Here is a 23,687-nt window from a genome sequence, read left to right as displayed (position 1 = left end):
TCATAGGGTAGGTCTATTTTTAATTTTCTGAGGAACCTCCACACTGCTTTCCAGAGCGGCTGCACCAATTTGCATTCCCACCAACAGTGCAAGAGGGTTCCCGTTTCTCCACATCCTCTCCAGCATCTATAGTCTCCTGATTTGTTCATTTTGGCCACTCTGACTGGCGTGAGGTGATATCTGAGTGTGGTTTTGATTTGTATTTCCCTGATAAGGAGCGACGCTGAACATCTTTTCATGTGCCTGTTGGCCATCCGGATGTCTTCTTTAGAGAAGTGTCTATTCATGTTTTCTGCCCATTTCTTCACTGGGTTATTTGCTTTTCGGGTGTGGAGTTTGGTGAGCTCTTTATAGATTTTGGAGACTAGCCCTTTGTCCGATATGTCATTTGCAAATATCTTTTCCCATTCCGTTGGTTGCCTTTTAGTTTTGTTGGTTGTTTCCTTTGCTGTGCAGAAGCTTTTTATCTTCATAAGGTCCCAGTAATTCACTTTTGCTTTTAATTCCCTTGCCTTTGGGGATGTGTCGAGTAAGAGATTGCTACGGCTGAGGTCAGAGAGGTCTTTTCCTGCTTTCTCCTCTAAGGTTTTGATGGTTTCCTGTCTCACATTCAGGTCCTTTATCCATTTTGAGTTTATTTTTGTGAATGGTGTGAGAAAGTGGTCTAGTTTCAACCTTCTGCATGTTGCTGTCCAGTTCTCCCAGCACCATTTGTTAAAGAGGCTGTCTTTTTTCCATTGGATGTTCTTTCCTGCTTTGTCAAAGATGAGTTGGCCATACGTTTGTGGGTCTAGTTCTGGGGTTTCTATTCTATTCCATTGGTCTATGTGTCTGTTTTTCTGCCAATACCATGCTGTCTTGATGATGACAGCTTTGTAGTAGAGGCTAAAGTCTGGGATTGTGATGCCTCCTGCTTTGGTCTTCTTCTTCAAAATTACTTTGGCTATTCGGGGCCTTTTGTGGTTCCATATGAATTTTAGGATTGCTTGTTCTAGTTTCGAGAAGAATGCTGGTGCAATTTTGATTGGGATTGCATTGAATGTGTAGATAGCTTTGGGTAGTATTGACATTTTGATAATATTTATTCTTCCAATCCATGAGCAGGGAATGTCTTTCCATTTCTTTAAATCTTCTTCAATTACCTTCATAAGCTTTCTATAGTTTTCAGCATACAGATCCTTTACATCTTTGGTTAGATTTATTCCTAGGTATTTTATGCTTCTTGGTGCAATTGTGAATGGGATCAGTTTCTTTATTTGTCTTTCTGTTGCTTCATTGTTAGTGTATAAGAATGCAACTGATTTCTGTACATTGATTTTGTATCCTGCAACTTTGCTGAATTCATGTATCAGTTCTAGCAGACTTTTGGTGGAGTCTATCGGATTTTCCATGTATAATATCATGTCATCTGCAAAGAGCGAAAGCTTGACTTCATCTTTGCCAATTTTGACGCCTTTGATTTCCTTTTGTTGTCTGATTGCTGTTGCTAGAACTTCCAGCACTATGTTAAACAACAGCGGTGAGAGTGGGCATCCCTGTCGTGTTCCTGATCTCAGGGAAAAAGCTCTCAGTTTTTCCCCGTTGAGGATGATGTTAGCTGTGGGCTTTTCATAAATGGCTTTTATGATCTTTAAGTATGTTCCTTCTATCCCGACTTTCTCAAGAGTTTTTATTAAGAAAGGGTGCTGGATTTTGTCGAAGGCCTTTTCTGCATCGATTGACAGGATCATATGGTTTTTCTCCTTTTTTTTGTTAATGTGATGTATCACGTTGATTGATTTGCGAATGTTGAACCAGCCCTGCATCCCAGGAATGAATCCCACTTGATCATGGTGAATAATTCTTTTTATATGCCGTTGAATTCGATTTGCTAGTATCTTATTGAGAATTTTTGCATCCATATTCATCAGGGATATTGGCCTGTAGTTCTCTTTTTTTACTGGGTCTCTGTCTGGTTTAGGAATCAAAGTAATACTGGCTTCATAGAATGAGTCTGGAAGTTTTCCTTCCCTTTCTATTTCTTGGAATAGCTTGAGAAGGATAGGTATTATCTCTGCTTTAAACGTCTGGTAGAACTCCCCTGGGAAGCCATCTGGTCCTGGACTCTTATTTGTTGGGAGATTTTTGATAACCGATTCAATTTCTTCGCTGGTGATGGGTCTGTTCAAGCTTTCTATTTCCTCCTGATTGAGTTTTGGAAGAGTGTGGGTATTCAGGAATTTGTCCATTTCTTCCAGGTTGTCCAATTTGTTGGCATATAATTTTTCATAGTATTCCCTGATAATTGTTTGTATCTCTGAGGGATTGGTTGTAATCATTCCATTTTCATTCATGATTTTATCTATTTGGGTCATCTCCCTTTTCTTTTTGAGAAGCCTGGCTAGAGGTTTGTCAATTTTGTTTATTTTTTCAAAAAACCAACTCTTGGTTTCGTTGATCTGCTCTACAGTTTTTTTAGATTCTATATTGTTTATTTCTGCTCTGATCTTTATTATTTCTCTTCTTCTGCTGGGTTTAGGCTGCCTTTGCTGTTCTGCTTCTAGTTCCTTTAGGTGTGCTGTTAGATTTTGTATTTGGGATTTTTCTTGTTTCTTGAGATAGGCCTGGATTGCAATGTATTTTCCTCTCAGGACTGCCTTCGCTGCATCCCAAAGCGTTTGGATTGTTGTATTTTCATTTTCGTTTGTTTCCATATATTTTTTAATTTCTTCTCTAATTGCCTGGTTGACCCACTCATTCGTTAGTAGGGTGTTCTTTAACCTCCATGCTTTTGGAGGTTTTCCAGACTTTTTTCTGTGGTTGATTTCAAGCTTCATAGCATTGTGGTCTGAAAGTATGCATGGTATGATTTCAATTCTTGTAAACTTATGAAGGGCTGTTTTATGACCCAGTATATGATCTATCTTGGAGAATGTTCCATGTGCACTCGAGAAGAAAGTATATTCTGTTGCTTTGGGATGCAGAGTTCTAAATATATCTGTCAAGTCCATCTGATCCAATGTCTCATTCAGGGCCCTTGTTTCTTTATTGACCGTGTGTCTAGTTGATCTATCCATTTCTGTAAGTGGGGTGTTAAAGTCCCCTGCAATTACCACATTCTTATCAATAAGGTTGCTTATGTTTATGAGTAATTGTTTTATATATTTGGGCGCTCCGGTATTCGGTGCATAGACATTTATAATTGTTAGCTCTTCCTGATGGATAGACCCTGTCACTATTATATAATGTCCTTCTTCATCTCTTGTTACAGCCTTTAATTTAAAGTCTAGTTTGTCTGATATAAGGATGGCTACTCCAGCTTTCTTTTGGCTTCCAGTAGCATGATAAATAGATCTCCATCCCCTCACTCTCAATCTAAAGGTGTCCTCAGGTCTAAAATGAGTCTCTTGTAGACAGCAAATAGATGGGTCTTGTTTTTTTATCCATTCTGATACCCTAAGTCTTTTGGTTGGCGCATTTAATCCATTTACATTCAGTGTTATTATAGAAAGGTATGGGTTTAGAGTCATTGTGATGTCTGTATGTTTTATGCTTGTAGTGATGTCTCTGGTACTTTGTCTCACAGGGTCCCCCTTAGGATCTCTTGTAGGGCTGGTTTAGTGGTGACAAATTCCTTCAGTTTTTGTTTGTTTGGGAAGACCTTTATCTCTCCTTCTATTCTAAATGACAGACTTGCTGGATAAAGGATTCTCGGCTGCATATTTTTTCTGTCTAGCACACTGAAAATCTCGTGCCAATTCTTTCTGGCCTGCCAAGTTTCAAAAGAGAGATCAGTCACGAGTCTTATAGGTCTCCCTTTATATGTGAGGGCACGTTTACCCCTTGCTGCTTTCAGAATTTTCTCTTTATCCTTGTATTTTGCCAGTTTCACTATGATATGTCGTGCAGAAGATCGATTCAAGTTACGTCTGAAGGGAGTTCTCTGTGCCTCTTGGATTTCAATGCCTTTTTCCTTCCCCAGTTCAGGGAAGTTCTCAGCTATTATTTCTTCAAGTACCCCTTCAGCACCTTTCCCTCTCTCTTCCTCCTCTGGGATACCAATAATGCGTATATTATTTCTTTTTAGTGTATCACTTAGTTCTCTAATTTTCCCCTCATACTCCTGGATTTTTTTATCTCTCTTTTTCTCAGCTTCCTCTTTTTCCATAACTTTATCTTCTAGTTCACCTATTCTCTCCTCTGCCTCTTCAATCCGAGCTGTGGTGGTTTCCATTTTGTTATGCATTTCGTTTAAAGCGTTTTTCAGCTCCTCGTGACTGTTCCTTAGTCCCTTGATCTCTGTAGCAAGAGATTCTCTGCTGTCCGCTATACTGTTTTCAAGCCCAGCGATTAATTTTATGACTATTATTCTAAATTCACTTTCTGTTATATTATTTAAATCCTTTTTGATCAGCTCATTAGCTGTTGTTATTTCCTGGAGATTCTTCTGAGGGGAATTCTTCCGCTTGGTCATTTTGGATAGTCCCTGGCGTGGTGAGGACCTGCAGGGCACTTCCCCTGTGCTGTGGTGTATAACTGGAGTTGGTGGGCGGAGCCGCAGTCAGACCTGATGTCTGCCCCCAGCCCACCGCTGTGTCCACAGTCAGACTGGTGCGTGCCTTCTCTTCCCCTCTCCTATGGGCGGGATTCACTGTGGGGTGGGGTGGCCTTTCTGGGCTACGTGCAGACTGCCAGGCTTGTGATGCTGGGGATCTGGCGTCTTAGCTGGGGTGGGTAGGCAAGGTGCACAGGGGCAGGAGGGGCAGGCTTAGCTTGCTTCTCCTTAGGTGATCCTCTTCAGGAGGGGCCCTGTGGCAGCAGGAGGGAGTCAGATCCGCTGCCGGAGGTTTGGCTCCGCAGAAGCGCAGAGTTGGGTGTTTGCGCGCGGAGCGAGCAAGTTCCCTGGCAGGAACTGGTTCTCTTTGGGATTTTGGCTGGGGGATGGGCGGGGGAGATGGCGCTGGCGAGCGCCTTTGTTCCCCACCAAACTGAGCTCTGTCGTCCGGGAGCTCAGCAGCTCTCCTTCCCTTTGTCCTCCAGCCTTCCCGCTTTCTGAGCAGAGCTGTTAACTTACGACCTCCCAGACGCTAAGTCGCGCTTGCTGTCGGAACACAGTCCGTCAGTCCCCTCCGCTTTTTGCAAGCCAGACTCGGGGGCTCTGCTTGGCCGGCGAGCCGCCCCTCTGCCCCGGCTCCCTCCCGCCAGTCCGTGGAGCGCGCACCGCCTCGCCGCCCTTCCTACCCTCTTCCGTGGGCCTCTCGTCTGCGCTTGGCTCCGGCGACTCCGTTCTGCTAATCCTCTGGTGGTTTTCTGGGTTATTTAGGCAGGTGTAGGTGGAATCTAAGTGATCAGCAGGACGCGCGGTGAGCCCAGCGTCCTCCTACGCCGCCATCTTCCTAGCCCCACCACCCACAATACTTTTTCAACCAGAATTAGGATAAAGAAGTTTGAGTATCAAAAACAGAGAGATTTCAACTTGGGCAAAATAATTCCATATCACATTAATTTTATACATTTTAAAAAGTCACTTTCTCTTACAACAACACATAAATATCGAAAAGATAAAATGAGAACATCTGGTAAAAAGGAAAATAACGGTAGAAAATGAAAAAAAGAGCTAAGATTAGTGGACAATAACCCTTTGTATAAGTTTCTATACCATTTTTAGAGGTGGACCATACATTTGTCTTTGAATTTCTTTCAGTACAAGAGCAAAGAAGGAACTACTATGAGTTTTAAGATCCACCGTACTACAAATAACTGTGTGTTCACAAACCGATTAAGAGATGCACAGCTGTTCTTGATATTTGTATCTGAGAAACAAAATTCTTCTGTGGGTTCTTATACAGGAGCCCCTGTGATGAATGTATAAAGTGGAATGAATCTAAAGTAGACAAGACACCTTAAACGTGGTGCAGGTAGTAAGCTGCTAAAAGGGACTAGGCAAACACTAATGTGAATAGTTTTGGGATATTTATTAAGGGGATGTTCTGTACGAGGCACCCTGTGAGGCCTAGGACTCATGGTCCTGTGTGGGAAACAGACAAGTAAATCTACAGCATTGAGGTTAGAATAGAACTGCCTACAAAGGGGGGTGAGAACAGGAGGAGATCCAGTTATTCGTCCACAGAAAGATGGTAATTAAGCAGAGTCTTGATGTATGAGTAATATTTCTCAAGTGGCTAGGGGAGGATTGGAGGTAGACAGAATAGTGCATAATAGGAATGGAGGCATAAAAAAATGGAGATCTATAAATAGAGAAAGAAATGGAAATTGGAAAGAATTGGGTAGAGCTAAAGACAAAGCCATTTGGATGCTACCTAATAGCTAGTGAGACATTGAATGATTTAAAGCTATATAGTGACAAACTCAGAGTTGCGCTTTAGATTACTCTGGAAGCACGATAGAAGATGAATTTGAATGTTAACCCTGAAGGTAGCAAGAAGAGTAAAGAGGATATTGCAAAATCCCGGGAAAGAAACTATTCATGTCTGCATTAAAAGTGGTTAGTTGTGGTGGATATTAGGAAAAGCTGTATACTTTTTTAATATTTAGGAATCTAATCAATGAGGCTTGATAATTGATTCAATATTAGAAGTGATGGAGATAAAAGAATTTAGACTATCTCCTGGAATATAGATAGAAAGGACTTGATTTCACTAGTCACCTTGGAGGCTATAAGAGGGCTTGTTTTACAACCTAAGTGTCCATCAATAAGCAAATGGATAAAGAAAATGTGGTACACACACATATATAGACACACACGATAGAATGTTACACAGCCATAAAAAAGGATGAGATTGTGCCATTTGAGACAACATGGATGGGCCCAGAGAGGGTATTATGCTAAGTGAAATAAGTCAGACAAAGAAAGGCAAATGCCATATGATTCCACTTAAAAGTGGAATAAACAAAGACAAATGAATAAACAGAAAAGCAGAATCAGAGCTATAAATACAGATAATAGACTAATGGTTGCCAGAAAGGAGGAGGTTGGGGGGCTTTGGGCATAATGGGTGAAGGGGAGAAGGAGATACAGAACTCCAGTTAAGGAATGCATAAGTCATACTAAAACGCACAGCATGAGGAATATAGTTCATGATACTAACATTGCAATAGAACAGGACAGATGGTAACTACACTTGTGATGAATATAGCACAAGGTATAAACCTGTCAAATCACTATGTTGTACACCTGAAACTAATGTAACGTTGTGTGTCAAATATAAAATAAAAAACTCAAAAAAAAAAAAAAAAAGACTTGCTTCATAAACTTTTGAATGTGTTTTATTTGTGACATGCATGGTACATTCAAGTGGAGTCATATAGTAGTCAATATAATATACAGGCCTGAGGCCCAGAGGGGAGACCTGGGCTGGGGAAAAAGGAGTCATCACTGTAGCTTCAATCATGAGTGGATGAGCTTGAGCAGGAAGATAGTGCACAGAGAGAAGAAAATGATATTAAGGACAGAGCACTGGGTTCATCAATATTAGAGAGTTGGCTAATGTCAGAAAAAGAAGTCTCAAAGAAAGGTCAAGGATGTGTGGTCAGAGTGCAAGGTGAATTCCTAGAGGGTTTTATTCCATTATTACTGGGCATTCTTTTTCTGACTGAAAAATATTCCACAAGATTAAAGAATGTTCTTGATGTTCCTGATTACTTCTTTAGTGCTTTCAGAAGTGTACAGATGGCCAAGATAGTGGCAGATTGTATTGTTTCCGTCATCAAAAATTACGCAGTGCCATGAACTGCACATCCAAAAATAAACAAAAATATTCCTGGGGCGCCTTGGTGGCTCAGTTAGTTAAGTGTCTGACTTTGGCTCAGGTCACGATCTCACGGTCTGTGGGTTCGAGCCCTGCATCGGGCTCTGTGCTGACAGCTCAGAGCCTGGAGCCTGCTTCAGGTTCTGTGTCTCCCTCTCTCTCTGCCCCTCCCCTCTCTCTCTCTCTCTTTCAAAAATAAACATTAAAAATTTTTTTTTAATTATTCCTGTCCTTGGTATGGCTTGGTATAATTTAACATGGCATGGCATAGTATGTTTTGGGGGAAATGTACAATTAGCAGAAAGCTTCAACATAAAGCATTAAGTGGGGTTCACTGTGTAAATCACATTGTATTGTGTGATTATGGAAGAAAGATACTCCCTCCCCTTGCCAAGTTTTTCAGATGTTGTCTTATATGATACACTAATTATAAATATTAACAGGAAATATGGTAAAGGAGTATCTAATTAATAGAGACTTAAACCAGAGGAGAATTTATTCCCTCGAGAAGATCAAGATGAAATAAAGGCTTTCCTCTGCCAGTGCACCATAAACAGCTGTCAGTAAAAAGCAGTTTGAATTTACTGGAGTATTTTAAAATAGAAATGAGGATAGCCAATGTGAGAAGGGTATATTTGGGTTTCAAGAGGTGATGATTTTCTAAATGGCATCTCAGAAGCTAGTCTTTTTATGATTAATAAGTGCAGAAAGCTCTGGACAGAAGAGAACAGTGCAAAAGAGAATGAGAAAATAAAGTCATTAAATCATCAGAAGGCGTTACTTAGACATCTTGCTATCTAGCTAAAACAATGTTAACTGTTAATTAAATCTATATAGCCACCCAGACTGGCATTTGATTGTTGACATTTTTCTCCCCTGATGTCTCAGTAAAGAACTCTATTTAAGTGCTCTGAAAATGAAGTCTCCTGAATTCAGGCCTTGCTACTCAAAGTGTGGTCCCCAGACCAGCAATATCATCCTTGAATTTTCCAGTCTCTCCTTATTGACTGAATCAGAATCTTTATTGCCACAAAATTTGTATGCCTCTTTTTTAAAAAAAAAAATTAATGTTTATTTAGTTTTGAGAGACAGAGTGTGAAGGTGGGGGGCAGAGAGAGAGAGGGAGACACAGAATCTGAAACAGGCTCCAGGCTCTGAGCTGTCAGCACAGAGCCCGATGTGAGGCTTGAACTCACAAACTGTGAGATCATGACCTGAGCCAAAGTCAGATGCTTAACCGACTGAGCCACCCAGGCACCCCCTATATGCCTCTTAAAATTTAAAAAGTACTGGTAGGAGTTTATTCTGGTGCCTTGTCAAGGACTGCCTTACCTCAAGTCTGTCAAGTTATCTGTTATGTTATCTTTTATGAAGTATTTTAACCTATATAACATTAGTAGTTAAATGTATTACTATCTACATAGCTATATAGCAATACAACAAATTCAGTTGAGGGGCACCTGGGTGGCTCAGTCAATTAAGCATCCAATTATTTTTATTTTTTTAATGTTTACTTATTTTTGAGAGAGAGAGAGAGAGAGAATTATAAGCAGGCTCAAGGCTGTCAGCACAGAGCCCAACGCAGGGCTCGAACTCATGAGCCACAGGATCATGATCTGAACCAAAGTCAGATGCTTAACTGACTGAGTTGCCTAGGTGCCCCAAACATCCGATTCTTGATTTTAGTTCAGGTCATGATCTCAGGCTCATGATCTCAGGATTCTGAGATCGAGCCCCATGTTGGGCTCCATGCTGGGCATGGAACGTGCTTAAGGTTCTCTTTCTCTCTTTCCCTCCACCCTTCTCTCTCCCCTGTGAATGCATGCACATATGGGCTCACTCGCTCTCTCTCTCTCTCAAAATAAGATTCAGTTGAATTGTCATTTATTCCCTTGTTCAGCAAATAATTAAGTATCTATACCATACTGGGAATATAGATAGTAAAATAGTCCAAACTGAAGTTATTATTTTTATGGAAATAAACTCTAATTGAGAAATTATATCTTCTCAGGAAAACACTAGAAAGAAATATGTGACATAAGCATTCAAACCATTTCCTAACCTAAAGATCCAGGACCCTAAAGGACCATGAAAGAATTTCCTGAGGTCCTACTAATTTATTTATCAATGAGTATTGTTATGTTCCCGGTCAAAAAAACCTAGAAGTACAACTATTGTCACGTGGGCCTATGAAATTTTCCAGGGTTAATAGGGTTCATACTGGACGATCAGTAAAAATTACACAAATTGTTGACAGAGTGGAATTATTGTTGATCTGAATGGGTTTGAATGTGAGACCCCCTGGGTATTAACAGAAAGTGAATTATACTGAGGGTCGGGAGGGCAGTCTAGGGAGGAGGAACCAGTATACTTAAAGCTATGAACAAATGTGACGGACAGAGAATGGGCAGTAAACACCTAGGAGAGGTGAAGGATGCCGAACAGTGATCGAAACAGTAATAGCATTCAATTATGTGCATAAGGATGCGGTAAGGGATATGAAAATCTCTCCTATTTTTATTTACCCTGTATCTTACTCTCTTGGTCTCCAAATATTGACAGGACAGGTCTCTCATAGTTCGAGAAACACATTTGCCAAGAGTCCTTAAATTAGAAGCTCACAGCTGTGGTGTCCAAGCCTGTGGAGGGATTTTTGTTTCAGAAAAATAAAGTTCTCCTTTAGCATGAAATGTTGGTTTCTATTTAACAGAGTTCTATTTCTCCTCTCCATTTTTTTCCTATGGCACAGCAATTTTGTTTTGCGCACTTAGAATCTTTCATAATAATGATTTAAATAGGTATGCAATAAATGTCAGAAGTTTAACAGTGAAGACAGCAAAATGGCGGCATAGGGGTTTTGTCCCTCCCTGGCAACATCAATTTGAACTTTCTGCACATAAAATACCTTCACAAGAACCAAGGATTCCAGATGATGGATTATAGCACCTGAGTGAAGCATAGGGTAAGAAAAGATGTATCATGGGGATTAGAAAAGATTCACATTACTTCCACTGCCCCTTCCACAAGTTCAGAACGGCCAGTGTGAAGAGAGAGACCCTCCTCATGAGAGGAGAGTAAAGGGAGTTCTGACTTCACCATAGACCCAGGTCAGCCCACTCTGGCACTAGGCCAACTCCCATGACTGTAAGTGACTCCCTGAGGGTTCCCAGGAAGGTAGGCCCCTAGCTAACCTGGCACCTGCAAAATCTAGCAGCCTCTGTGGCTCCTGCAACCCTAGATGGCTTCCACGGTACCAGGCTCTGAAAAGGCTCCGGCAAACCCAGGATCCTCACCCAAACCACTGACAGCTGTCTCCAGTAGGCCCAGGTCCCTGGTTTAGTCAACTCAGGCACTGACCAGCTCCAGTGGCCCAAGTCACTCCAGTGGCTCCAGGTAGCTTCCGTGGCACCAGGTTCCTATTGGGTTTCCATGAACCCAGGCTCCCAGATCAAACCATCACCAACTGCTTCTCACTGCCCCAGGAAGCTCTTGGAGCACCAGAATCCTACTAATCAAGATTCCAAGCATATCTCAGTGCTGGGCAGCTCCTGTTATCCTAGGTCCCCAATTGGCCCATGTGAACCTAGGCTCCAGGCCAGGATCCATGAACATAGGCTGTCAGCCAGGTCCAGTGCCAACTACCATGGACACAGGAATTCAACTAACCTCAGCACCAGGCCAGCACCCATGGCACCAGACCCCTGATCTACTCTAGCATCAGACTGGTTCTTACAGATCTAGGATCCCAGCCCACCCAGTGACACGCCAACCCCAAGAGAACTAACTTCCAAGTCATTTCCCAAGACCCCAGACTCCAGGCTAGCCCCTCTCAGTACCAGACCAGTCCCTGTGGATTCACATACTTCACCCACCCCAGTTTTTCCTAGTTCCCGATGAACCCAGGGATGACTCCTATGAACCCAGGTTACAGGTCTCCCCATACAGACTCAAGTCCTAGACCCATCACCACTGACCCAGCCTCCAGGCTCGTCACTATGTCCCCAAGCACCAGACATGCCCCTGGTGAGCACCTGCTCATCAAGGCACCAGATTTTAGAGCTCAAAGACTCTTAGCATCAAGCCTGACCATAGATACCCGTAGGCAGCCCACCCAGAGTCTCTGGAAAACAGTTTGTTGAAGGGATTTGCCTGCTGAAGCCAATATGTAAAGACTGAAAGAGGTGCATGCTTCCTCAAATGTGAAGGCACCAATGTAAGGCCACAAGGAACATGAATAATCAAGAAAATGTAGCACCAAAGGAAACCAATAAAACTCTGGTAACTGACCATAAAGAATTGGAGGTCTGTGAACTGTCAGACTAAGAAGTCAGAATAATTCTCTTATAATTAACTACAAGAACACAGACAACTAATTAAAATTAGGAAAACAATGCATAAAATGAGATCAACAAAGAAATAGAAATTATCAAAAAAATGAAAAAAAAAAAAAAACAACAGAAATCCTAGAGCCAAAGGATACAATGACTGAACTGAATAATTCCAAAGATATCTTCAATAACCGATTTGACCAAAAATCAGTTCAAGAATCAGTGAACTAAAAGGTAGGTCATTTGAACGTTTCCAGTCAGGGGAGCAAAAAGAAAAAAAAAAAAGGAAAAGTATACATGAATTATGGCATACCATTAACAGAAACAATCTATTCATTATCAGAGTCCCAGAAGGAGAAGAGAAAGAGAAAGGAACAGAAGGTTTAATTAAAGAAATAATGGCTGAAAACTTCCCGAACTTGGAGAGAGAAATGGACATCCAGATTTATGAGGCCCAAAAGATTTCAGGTAGGTTGAAACCAATAAGGGCTATATAGAGACCCATTATATTTAAATTGTCAAAAGTCAAGGACAAACAGAACTATAAAGAAACAAGAGAAAAGTGATTCATCACATTCAGGTTTGCCCCTGTAAAACTATACGTGTATTTCTCAATAGAAACTTTGCAAGCCAGGAGACAGTAGGAAAATGTATTCAAAATATTGAGGGATGCCTGGGTGGCTCAGTCAGTTGAGTGTCTGACTCTTCATTTTGGCTCAGGTGGTCATCTCAAGGTCATGAGACCAAGTCTGCCCCAGGCTCTGTGCTGGTCATGGAGCCTGCTTAAGATTCTCTCTCCTTCTCTGCCCAGATGCATGCTCACTGTGTTGATATATATATATATATATATATATATATATACACATGTATATATATATATGTGTGTGTGTGTGTGTGTGTGTGTGTGTGTGTCAACAAAATGCTATATCCAGCAAAGCCATTCTTCAGAAATGAAAGAGACTTTCCCAAACAAAATCTGAGGGAAGGCATCTCACTTTCTTAAGACCTGCCTTACAAGATATGATGAAGGACATTCTTGAAATTGGAATAAAAGGTGGCTGATTAACCCTTTAAAACATATGAATGAGTAAAACTCACTGGTACAGGCATACTTTGTTTTATTCCACTTGGCTTTATTGTGTTTTACAGATAGTGCGTTGTTTTTTTTTTTGTTTGTTTTTTTTTTTTACGAAATGAAGGCTTGTGGCAACTCGTGTTGAACACATCTATTGGCATAATTTTTCCAACAGCATTTGCTCGTTTCATGTCTCTGTGTCACATTTTGGTAATTTTCACAATATTTCAAACATTTTCATTATAATTGGTTATCGTGCTCTGTGATCAGTGGACTTTGATGATACATTTTTAATTGTTTTGAGGCACCATGAATTGTACCCATATAAGACAGGGAACTCAAGGGGCACCTGGTTGACTCAGTCGGTTAAGTGCCCAACTCTTGATTTTGGCTCAGGTCATGTTCTGACAGTCATGAGATTGAAAGCCCCGCATCAGACTCTGTGTTAGTCATGGAGCCTGCTTGGTATTCTCTGTCTTCCTCTCTCTCTGCCCCTCCCTCTCCCTCTCTCTCAAAATAAATATTAAAAAAAAAGAAAAAAAACGACCAAGAACTTAGGAAATGAGATGTGTGTTCTGATCACTCCACTTACTGGCTGTTTCCCCGTCTCTCTTATGCTCCTCTGGCCTCCCTATTCCCAGAGACACAACAATATTGAAATTAGGCCACTTAATAATCCTGCAATGGCCTCTAAGTGTTCAAGTGAAAGGGAGAGTCACACATTATTTTATTTTTTTAATTTTATTTATTTTCTTTTTGAGAGAGAGAGAGACATAGTGTGAGCATGGGCAGGGTGGAGAGAGAGGGAGACAGGGAAATGGAAGCAGGCTCCAGGCTCCATGCTGGCAGCTTAGAGCAGGGCTCAAACCTGTGAACCGCAAGATCATGACCTGTCAAAAGCCAAGATAGGCTGAAAGCTAGGCCTCTCGCACCAAGCAGCCAAGTTGCGAATGCCAAGGAAAAGCTCTTGAAGAAAGTAAAAAGTGCCACTCTAGTAAACACATAACTGATCAAGCAAAACGGTCTTATTGCTGATATGAGGAAAGTTTGAGTGGTCTGGCTAGAAGAGCAAACCAGCCACCACCTTAAGTCAAAGCCTGATCCAGAGCAGGACCCTAACTCTCTTCAATTCTACGAGGACTGAGAGGGGTGAGGAAGCTGCAAAAGAAAAGTTTGAAGCCGACAGAGGTTGGTTCATGAGGTTTAAAGAAAAAGGCTGTCTCCATAATATCAAGTGCAAGGTGAAGCATCACGTGTCGATGTGGTAGTTGCAGCAAGTTCTCCAGAAGGTCTAGCTAAGATCATTAACGAGGGTGGCTACACTAACCAACAGTTTTTCAATGGACCTGGAGCAGTCTTCTGTTGGAAAAAGATGATGCCATCAAGGACTTTCACAGCTAGTCTAGGGAAGAGGTCAATGCCTGGCTTCAAATCTTCAAAGGACGGACTGACTCTCTTGTTAGGGACTAATGCAGCTGGTGACTTTAAGTTGAAGCCAATGCTCACTGACCATTCTGAAAACCCTAGGGCCCTTAAGAATGAATTATGCTAGATCTACTCTGCCTGGGCTCTGTAAAGGGAACAACGAAGCCTAGATGATAGCACCTCTATTTACAACATGGTGTATTTAATCTTTTAAGCCCACTCTTGAGACCTACTGCTCCGAAAAAAAAGATTTCTTCCAAAAATATGTCTGCTCACTGACAATGCACCTGATCATCCAAGAGCTCTGATGGAGAGATCCAAGATTCATGTTGTTTTCATGACTGCTAATACAACAACCACTCCGCAGCCCGTGGATCAAGGAGCAATTTCAACTTACAAGTCTTATTACTTAAAAAATACATTTTTAAAGGTGATAGCTGCCCTAGATAGCAATTCCTCTGATGGATCTGGGCAAAGTAATTTGAAAGTCTTCTGGATGGGGTGTGTGGGTGGCGCAGTCTGTTAAGCATCTGACTCTTGATTTCAGCTCCGGTCATGATCTCACAGTTCGTGGGTTCGAGTCTTGAGTTGCACTCTGCACTGACAGCTCAAAGCTTATTTAGGATTCTCCCCCTCTCTAGGCCCCTCCCCCACTCATTCTCTCCCCCTCCCCTTTCTAAATAAATAAATAAGAAAATTTTCTGGGGGCACCTGGGTGGCTCAGTCAGTTGAGCGACCGACTTCAGCTCAGGTCATGATTTCACAGTTTGTGAGTTCGAGCCCTGTGTCAGGCTCGGTGCTGACAACTCAGGGCCTGGCGCCTGTTTCTGATTCTGTGTCTCCCTCTCTCTCTGCCCCTCCCCTACTCATGCTCTGTCTCTCTCTGTCTCAGAAATAAATAAACATTAAAAAAATTAAAAAAAAAAAAGAAAAAAGAAAATTTTCTGGAAAGGATTTACCATTCTAGACCATTAAGAACATTTGAGATTCATGGGAAGAGGTCCAGATATCAACATTAACAGGAGTGTGGAAGAAGTTGATTCCAACCCTCGTGGATGACATTGAGGGGTCCAAGGCTTCAGTGGAGGAAGTAACCACAGATGTGGAAATAGCAAGAGAACTCAAATTAGAAGTGGAGTCTGAAGATGTGACTGAATTGCTGCAATTTCATGATGAAACTTTACCGGATGAGGACTTTTTCTTATGGAGAAGCAAAGAAAGTAGATCCTTTTTTTTTTTTTAACTGAAGTATAATTAATATGTAGTGTTATATTAGTTTCAGACATACAATATAATGATTCAACAATTCTACAAATTACTCAGTGCTCGCCATGATAAGTGTACTATTAATCACCTGTAACAAAGTGATTTCTTAAAATGGAATATACTAATGGTGAGGATCCTGTAAAGATTGTTGAAATGACAGCAAAGGATTTAGAATATTATATAAACTTAGTTGATAAAACAATGGCAATGTTTGAGAGGACTGACTCCACTTTGGAAAGAAGTTCTATGGCAGGTGAAATACTATCAAATAGTTACAGAGAAATAGTTTATGGGAAGGAAAGTCAGTACACTTGGTAAACTGTGTTGTTGTCTTATTTTAAGAAACTGCCACAGCCACCCTGACCTTCAGCAAGCAGCAACCTGTTCAGTCATCAGTGACTCACATGAAGGCAAGACACTCCACGAGCAAAAAAGATACGACTTGCCAAAGACTCAGATGATGGTTAGCATTTTATAGTAATAAAGTGTTTTTTTAAGTAAGGTATGTATATAATATTTTTAGACATGATGCTATTGCACATTCAATAGACTACAGTATAGTGTAAACATCACTTGTATATATGCTGAGAAACCACAAATTCATTGCTTTGTTGCAGCAGTTGCTTTATTGCAGTGGTCTGGAACAGGACCCATAATGTGTCCAAGGTATGCCTACAATTCCACAACAGTATACGAAAGATCCCTTTTTCCACATCTTTCCTAACACTTGTTATTTATCTTTTCTGAGAATTGCCATTCTAAGTGGTGAGAAGTGATATTTCATTGTGGCTTTGATTTGCATTTTCCTGATCATTAGTGATGTTGAGCACCATTCCATGTACCTGGTGGTCATCTGTATGTCTTCTTTGAAAAAATGTCTATTCAGATCCTCTGCTCATTTTTTAATCAAATTATTTTTTTGATTGAGTTTTATGAGTTCTTTATGTATTTTGGATATTAGCCCCACACCAGATATGTGGTTTGCATATATGTTTTTCCAATTCCACAGGTCGTCTTCTCATTCTGTTGATCCTTTCTTTTACTATTCAGAAGTTCTTTTATTTGTTGTAGTCCCACTTGTTTATTTTTGGTATTGCTACCTTTTCTTTTGTTGTCCAATCCAAAAGATTATCACCAAGACCCCTTTTTTAAATGTTTACTCATTTATTTTGGGAGAGAGATAAGAGTGCAAGTAGGGGAGGGGCAGAGAGAGAGAGGGAGAGAGAATCCCAAGCAGGTTCTTCATGGTCAGCATGGAACCCAACTTGGAGCTCGATCCCATGAACCACAAGATCATGACCTGAGCTGAAATCAAGAGTCAGATGTTCAACCTACTGAGCCACCCAGGTGCCCCACCAAGATGAGTGTTAATAAGCTTACCCCCTGTATTTTCATCTAGGAGTGTACAAACTCCTAGAGAAACTTGCAAGTTGGAGCAAGACAGAAAGTGTGCAAATATGGTACCCACTAGCCTGTCTACCCAGAAAGCACCTCAGTGGACCTCAAAATGTATTAAATTATTTTTTTCCCACAGGAAACACTCATTTATTTTTTTAATATGAAATTTATTGTCAAATTGGTTTCCATACAACACCCAGTGCTCATCCTAACAGGTGCCCTCCTCAATACCCATCACCCACCCTCCCCTCCCTCCCACCCCCCATCAACCCTCAGTTTATTCTCAGTTTTTAAGAGTCTCTTATGGTTTGGCTCTCTCCCTCTCTAACTTTTCCCTCCCCCGTGGTCTTCTGTTAAGTTTCTCAGGATCCACATAAGAGTAAAAACATATGGTATCTGTCTTTCTCTGTATGACTTATTTCACTTAGCATAACACTCTCCAGTTCCATCCACGTTGCTACAAAAGGCCATATTTCATTCTTTCTCATTGCCATGTAGTATTCCATTGTGTATATAAACCACAATTTATTTATCCATTCATCATTTGATGGACATTTAGCCTCTTTCCATAATTTGGCTATTGTTGAAAGTACTGCTATAAACATTGGGGTACAAGTGCCCCTATGCGTCAGCACTCCTGTATCCCTTGGGTAAATTCCTAGCAGTGCTATTGCTGGGTCATAGGGTAGATCTATTTTTAATTTTTTGAGGACCCTCCACACTGTTTTCCAGAGCAGCTGCACCAGTTCACATTCCCAGCAATAGTGCAAGAGGATTCCCATTTCTCCACATCCTCACCAGCATCTATAGTTCATCTGATTTGTTCATTTTAGCCACTCTGACTGGCATGAGAGGGTATCTCAGTGTGGTTTTGATTTGTATTTCCCTGATGAGGAGTGATGTTGAGCATCTTTTCATGTGCCTGTTGGCCATCTAGATGTCTTCTTTAGAGAAGTGTCTATGCATGTCTTCTGCCCATTTCTTCACTGGATTATTTGTTTTTCGGGTGTGGATTTTGGTGAGCTCTTTATTGATTTGGACATGTCCGATATGTCATTTGCAAATATCTTTTCCCATTCCGTTGGTTGTCTTTTAGTTTTGTTGATCGTTTCCTTTGCAGTGCAGAAGCTTTTTATCTTCATGAGGTCCCAATAGTTCATTTTTGCTTTTAATTCCCTTGCCTTTGGAGATGTGTCAAGTAAGAAATTGCTGCGGCTGAGGTCAGAGAGGTTTTTCTCTGCTTTCTCCTCTAGGGTTTTGATGGTTTCCTGTCTCACATTCAGGTCCTTTATCCATTTTGAGTTTGTTTTTGTGAGTGGTGTAAGAAAGTGGTCTAGTTTCATTCTTCTGCATGTTGCTCTCCCCTTCTCCCAGCACCATTTGTTAAAGAGATTGTCTTTTTTCCATTGGATATTCTTTCCTGCTTTGTCAAAGATTAGTTGGCCATACTTTTGTGGGTCCAATTCTGGAGTCTCTATTCTATTCCATTGGTCTATGTGTCTGTTTTTGTGCCGATACCATGCTGTCTTGATGATTACAGCTTTGTAGTAGAGGCTAAAGTCTGGGATTGTGATGCCTCCCGCTTTGGTCTTCTTCTTCAAAATTACTTTGGCTATTCGGGGCCTTTTGTGGTTCCATACAAATTTTAGGATTGCTTGTTCTAGGTTCGAGAAGAATGCTGGTGCAATTTTGATTGGGATTGCATTGAATGTGTAGATTTCTTTGGGTAGTATTGACATTTTAACAACATTTATTCTTCCAATCCATGAGCATGGAATGTTTTTCCATTTCTTTGTATCTTCTTCAATTTCCTTCATGAGTTTTCTATAGTTTTCAGCATACAGATCTTTTACGTCTTTGGTTAGGTTGATTCCTAGGTATTTTATGCTTCTTGGTGCAATTGTGAATGGGATCAGTTTCTTTATTTGTCTTTCTGTTGCTTCATTATTAGTGTATAAGAATGCAACTAATTTCTGTACATTGATTTTGTATCCTGCGACTTTGCTGAATTCATGTATCAGTTCTAGAAGACTTTGGGTGGAATCTATCGGGTTTTCCATGTATAATATCATGTCATCTGCAAAAAGTGAAAGTCTGACTTCCTCTTTGCCAATTTTACTGCCTTTGATTTCCTTTTGTTGTTTGATTGTTGATGCTAGAAAATATGTTAAATTAGATGCCTGTCCCCAGGTAAGTGCTACAAGTTCGGCCAATAGGCCCCTTCACAGAAAGTCTGGGCACTTCTTGGTTGCTTGTCTCTGTGCTGGGCCCTGAGATGGGCAAGTCCTTGGGAACCATTAAGAACTGTTTCTCAGTTTGCTATAGCCTTATGGTCTCATAAGCCCCATTGGTTTTCATAGCTAGATGTTTTGGGAATTTGTCTCTCAGGTACAGGTCTTAAAAACCAAAGTGCCAGATGTAAGGTTGTAGCCCTTTACTCTTCAGGGAGAATTTGGTGTTGTGAGTTCCCTCCCAGTTGTAGGCTGATGCACTGGGGGTGGGGTTAATGACCAGATTGTGCCTCAACTATAGGCTTCCAGTTATGGAATGAATAAGTCGTGGGGATAAAAAGTACAGCATAGGGAATACAGTCAATGGTATTGTAATAGTGTTATATGGTGACAGATGGTAGCTACACTTGTGGTGAGCACAGCATAACAACATAATAACATATAAACTTGTCAAATCACTATATTGTACACCTGAAACTGATGTAACATTGTGTGTCAACTATATTTCAATTAAAAAAGAAACAAAGAGGGGCGCCTGGGTGGCTTGGTTGGTTAAGCGTCCGACTTCGGCTCAGGTCATGATCTCTCGGTCCATGAGTTCGAGCCCCGCGTCAGGCGTTGTGCTGACAGCTAAGCCTGTTTCAGATTCTGTGTCTCCCTCTCTCTCTGCCCCTCCCCCGTTCATGCTCTGTCTCTCTCTGTCCCAAAAATAAATAAACGTTAAAAAAAAATTTTTTTTAAAGAAACAAAGATTGTATCTCAGTTTGTCCTACTCATTTTGAATGAGGGTGTTTTTTCTCGTTATCCCTATATGTAGGTGTCAATCAGCTAGCTCGGAGATTTTTTCATAGAAAATTGTTCCACATGTAACTTTAAATTCAATGTGTTTGTGGGAAGAGGGGAATTCAAGATCTTTCTGTGTCACCGTCTTGAACCAGAACTCTAGGTTTTCATTTTTTTATACTTGTTTTATTTTAAGGTTTTAATTTATATACTTATTTTTGCCTGAGGGAAAAAAACTCCAATAAATTCCAAGAAAGGTAACTAAAGCTTCACTAAAAAACCCATAGTCTTACTAGCTGAGAAATCCAGAAGACAGAATTTGGTGTGGCCATAGTAACTGGAAAATGAGAAAAGATATTCAAAAGGGAGAAAAGATATTCAAAAAAGGGAGAAATACAGGAAGGAATTCTAAATTCTGTGCTAAAATTTGTCCACCATTATGGCTGATTCCCTGAACTATGCATGCACAATTGGTATTCACTTGTTTTCCATGAAGAAATTACAAAGCTTGGAGAGTTAGCTCAGCCAAGTTAACTGCTTGTTGAAACAATAGCAATATGAATACTTTTCAAAGGAATAAAACACAATCCAGAGTTTTTTCAATTTATAATGTCCAGGATATTATCTAAAATTATTAGACATATAGATTAAAATTATTAGACATATAGAGAAAGGGGAAAATGTGATCCATGCTCAAGAGAAAATACTTTCAATGGATTCTGACCTAAGTTGACCCAGATATTGAAATTGGAAGACAAGGATTTTAAAGCAGTTATTTTAACTATGTGCAAGGATATTAAGGAAAATATATTTATAATAGATAAACACATTTAAAATTTAAGCAGAGAAATAGAATCTATTGAAAAAGAACAAAATAGAAATTTTTAGAACTAAAAAGTACATTATATAATGTGAAAAAGTTACTGGCGAGCCTTAATGGCTGATTACAGAAGAAAGGGTCCATAAACCACTAGAAATTTACCCAAACAGAAGAACAAAGAGAAAAATATTTTAAAAAAATTGAACCACCACACGTGAGACAATAGGACCTCTAGGATTAAAGGAGAAAGACACTGGAGCATAAAAATTATTCTACAAAATAATGTCCAAGTTAGTCTGCTTCTATTTAAGATGTAGGAAGTCACAAAAGAATATGGTTCCTACCCAAATAATGAGTAAAACTAGATAGCCTATAAAGTGACAACTTTTTTTGCTTGCCAACAACTATTACACTATAGCTCTGAACTGTTCATGTTATTGCAGAATCACTATAACCAAAATTCCCCGTGGTACATAGAAGCAACACTTGTGAAAGAAGCAAAATCAGCACCACTCCTGTAAAAAGGGTCTTTGCCATAAAGATTTTGACACTGGAATTTTATCAGCCACAGAAGTTTTCTATGGGGCTAATTGTTCTTCCCATCAGTATGGTCATAAAGTAGTGGGTTAACTTTTTCTTTCCTTTTTTTTTTCTTTCTTTCCTTCCTCCTTCCTTCCTTCCTTCCTTCCTTCCTTCCTTCCTTCCTTCCTTCCTTTCTTTTTTTCAGCTTTACCTCGGTTCTGCCCTCCAGAAGACTGGAAGTTGGGCATATCTTTGCTGTAAAGTACACCACAAAAATTAAAGAACTCTTTTGGGTGCAGCTGGAACAATGATGTCCAATATTTACGAAGTGATTACAATATACCAACCATTTTAAATTATTTTGGTTGTTACTACACTTAATTCTCCTAATAAATCTATTAGGTAGTTACTGTTTTCATCCCTACTTCACAGATGAGGAAACAGCCCCTGAGAGACTGAAGGAGAATATTTCCCAAGGTCACAGAGCTAGTAAGTGGTGACGCTAGAATCAGGACCTGGGGCGGCTTTCTCCCGAACCTACATTGTTAAATAACCCCTATGCTCTGCTCCATCTAGGACAGAAAATGTACTAGTCTAAAGCAACATCTTATTGGATAGAAGTTTAGACGTTCAAAAAAGTTAGGTAAGAGGTAGGGAAAAGATACTGGCTCTAATAATCTTTAATGACTCAGCATACTTTAACGGCTTCTGGATGCTCACATATCTCCTTTACAGCTTTGATATTAAAAGACACCGTAAGCACATTTAACTGTTCTGAGCATCTGTTTCTGGAAATACTTTGCTGTTCATATTCACTGATATATCAAGTGTTAAAGTATTAAGGTTATTCCCCACAACAGTTATTTACTTAAAAATATTATTAGGATATTCATTTCAAGAAAACTATGTTACCACCCTAAAAGTGTCAGAAAATTAGTGTAGCCATCATCACTGTCACGTCAGTTTTGTAAGTCGTCCTCCCGTTCACATAAATATTGCTGTGCCACTTCGTTCTTTGATTTTTTTTCCATGAAAGATATAAACATGAAATATAAAGACCTTAACCTTATTATAAGGGACAAACAAATCAAAGAATTAGGTGAAGATGAGCCTCTGTAGTTTCATTTCTTCTTTATCTGCTTTTTTCTATGGAGCCCTTCAGATCGTCTGCCAAAATGGGCCTTCCCCATGACCTACTACTGTCCTTGATCTTTGCACTGGGATCTCTTCAAATACCGCAGTGGTGCTCCAGTTCATGGAGCAGATGGTTGTGTTGTTCAGCCACCTTAGCGTTGGTCCCTGGAAAGTACTTGTGTGCATGGCTCCCACTTTTGCCCAACTTCTCGACTTGTCTCTATAAAGTAAGACTGATTCGGTAGGTACAGAAGGCCCAGCCACTCACTTCCCTTTGAAATATGGAGGAGTTCCCTTTAATTGGAATTGAAATCAAAGAGTTAAGAGGGTTAGGAAAAGGTCGAACTTAAGTGGAAGGAAACTAAGATCGTCATTCTGGGTGACATCTTTGAGCATCTCAATCAGCAGAGGCCTTCAAGTTGTCAACGTAGTACATACAAGTGGAAAAAAATAATTAGTAATCTGGTATAACAAAGATATACTTGAATGCAAGTAGAGGGAATGTTAAAAATCCTTTCATTAGATTATTAAATTGATTTATATTTATCGTCGAAAATAGGTATTTTTAACTCTTAGTTTCTCAGAAACTAACGCTGTAGATTCGGTAATTTGGTGTCTCTAATATTTCTTTGGGTGATAGAATCATATAGGCGTGGAAACAATCTCTTCAGCATTGCATATAAACATCCAGAAAAGAACAGGGGAAATCTTGGTTGAAAGAGTTGGGGGTTTTCAGGATTATTTTTTTAAGTGCAAGACAGAATTAATTTTGTATATCCCCAGTCATCTAATGGTGGAATATATGTTTCTAGACTTATATACTTATATTCATACATTATATATATCTATATTTCTGAAGCTAAGAAATTCTGAATTTTTTAAGTACTTTTATTTTTTGAAAGTATATTCACATAGTTCAGTATTCAACAGTTACAAACATTGAAAAGCTCTCCCTTC

The sequence above is a fragment of the Puma concolor genome, chromosome F2 (assembly GCF_028749965.1).
Source record: "Puma concolor isolate L17-30 chromosome F2, mPumCon1.1.hap2, whole genome shotgun sequence".
NCBI classification, from domain to species: domain Eukaryota; kingdom Metazoa; phylum Chordata; class Mammalia; order Carnivora; family Felidae; genus Puma; species Puma concolor.
Note: the sequence above shows the minus strand (reverse complement) of the source record.